The 2,475-nt window shown below is 39.2% G+C and overlaps 1 non-coding gene across 1 annotated transcript; it reads left to right on the top strand.

The window, feature by feature from the left end:
- Positions 1 to 1,932: 1,932 nt before the first annotated feature.
- LOC144297756 (U2 spliceosomal RNA) lies at positions 1,933 to 2,120 on the top strand. The gene has a single exon (XR_013364632.1). It is a non-coding gene; the product is annotated as a U2 spliceosomal RNA (small nuclear RNA).
- The last annotated feature ends 355 nt before the right edge of the window (positions 2,121 to 2,475 follow it).

Below are 2,475 nucleotides of genomic sequence, written 5' to 3' on the forward strand. Positions count from 1 at the left end.
ACTGGTGGTTACCAGAGGGAAGGTTTGTTGGGGGGGGACAGGTGAAATAGAAGAAGGGATTTTTTTTTAAAGATTTTACTTACCCATGAGAGACACACAGAGAGAGGCAGAGGTAGAAGCAGGCTCCCTGTAGGCAGCCCCATGTGGGACTCGATCCCAGGACCCCAGGATGACAACCTGAGCCAAAGGCAGACGCTCAACCCTTGAGCCACTCAGGCGTCCCGGTAGAGGGGATTAACAGTACACTTATTTTGATGAACACTGAGTAATGTATAGGATTCTGAATCACTATATTGTTTTTTTTTTTTTTTAATTTTTATTTATTTATGATAGTCACAGAGAGAGAGAGAGAGGCAGAGACACAGGCAGAGGGAGAAGCAGGCTCCATGCACTGGGAGCCTGATGTGGGATTAGATCCCGGGTCTCCAGGATCGCACCCTGGGCCAAAGGCAGGCGCCAAACCGCTGCGCTACCCAGGGATCCCTGAATCACTATATTGTACACCCGAAATACACTGCATGTTAACTGTACTGGAATTAAAAACTTAAAAAACAAAAAACAAAAAATAAATAAAAATAAAAACTTAAACAAATAGATTTTATTTTCTCCTGTTTAAAAAAGAAAAAAAAAAAAAAAAAAACAAACAAACAGAGTAGACAGAGAGGTCATTCTGTAAAATATAGAACACCAGAGAAGAAAGCAGATTTGAGGAGGGAGGGAAATGTTAGTACATATGTTAAATTTGAGTCAATGAGCAGGGAATATTCAGACCTGCAGTTCAGCAGAAAGCCCAGGACTAGCATACCCATTTAGGAGGCATCAACAACTAACTATCCTTTGAAACTTTGGGAGTGGATGAGGTCATCCAGGGGGAATGCAGAAAGAGAGGTAGGTGGAGAACAGGGCCCTTGGGAGCAGCTGTTGATTGGCCTCCATGGAAATTGCAAGAGGAGCTGAGTGCTCATCTCTTTTATGGATTGTTATTCTCATTTCCTCTGCCTATGCTGACACTGTTGCTTCTCTATTTTCTTCTGGGCAAGCAACCCAATTTTTGATAATTCTCTAAAAGGCTATGCAAATCTAACTTGCTATTAATACTGTTATTTCATTGTCCCAATTGCTTAGCTGGTACCTGAAAGCCTTCAACAACATACCCTCTGCCACCTTCAGCAAACCCTTTGGTAACACTTTGTTGTTTAAAAACGTAGCTCAAGGGACCCCTGGGTGGCTCAGTCAGTTAAGCATCCAACTCTTGGTTTTGGATCAGGTCATGTTCTCAGGGTCAGGAGATCAAGCCCTTGATGTGGGGGCTCTGTGATCATCAGAAAGTCTGTTTAAAGATTCTCTCCCTCTGTTGCACCTCCCCTCTCAAATAAATAAATAAATCTTTAAAAAATAAAATAAAAACTGGGGCACCTGAGTGGTTCAGCGGTTGAGCAACTGCCTCCGGCTCAGGTCACGATACCATGGTCCTGTGATGGAGTCCCACATCAGGCTCCCTGCAGGAAGTCTGCTTCTCCCTCTGCCTACATCTCTGCCTCTCTCTGTGTCTCTCATAAATAAATAAAATCTAAATAAATAAATAAATACATACATACATACATACATACATACTTAGCTCAGGTGTCTTTCCTGTCTGCCTTACCCTGGGCTGATATCCATCATGGAACTTAACACTTCACAATAATTGCCTGATTTTTTTTATCTGCTTCCCTAGCTATACAGAAAACTCTTCAGGGCAGGAATTTCAGTTTATCTGTCTTAGACTCTCCAGCACCTAATACAGACCATGACACTTAGGCATCTGAAAAATGGCTATTGAATGAATGACTTTGAGTTCTAAGAGATTTATTGACAGGGCTACTATACATTCCAGGGCACTCTTGGTTTACACCTGTTGTTCTGGCACAGTTATTAATAATTACCCATTTCATCACTTCTCAGCCTTTGGCTTAGATCAAGTGTAGTATCTGTTCCTATCACTTTAATATCTGATACATCCTCTATCCATGGACATATTAAATAGATTTTTGGAGAACGGAGATGGAAAAGGAGCTTGTTCTGTCCACTCCACACATCAACCAGGTTATTATAGTACTTTCAGGAATGGTGGCCCCCTCAGAGACAAAATAATAATAATAATACAATCTTATAATTATACAGGAATAATTATGTTGTATATTAATTATATATTTCATTATAGTAACTTCATATTTATTATATTAATTATATTTTATTATATATTAATTATATATGTTATAATATGTATGTATAAGATTATATTATTATTATTCTGCCTTTCAATATCAAAAGTGCCCTCATTTGCAAGATAAAGTATGCAGTTACATTATTTATAGAATACCCAATTGTCATAGCTGGTCCTAACTTTTTTTTCTTAAGAAAAATTAAGATTTATTTATTTATTATAGACATAGAGTGAGAGAGAGGCAGAGACGCAGGCAGAGGGAGAAGCAG

The sequence above is a fragment of the Canis aureus genome, chromosome 25, assembly GCF_053574225.1.
Source record: "Canis aureus isolate CA01 chromosome 25, VMU_Caureus_v.1.0, whole genome shotgun sequence".
Classification (NCBI taxonomy): Eukaryota; Metazoa; Chordata; class Mammalia; order Carnivora; family Canidae; genus Canis; species Canis aureus.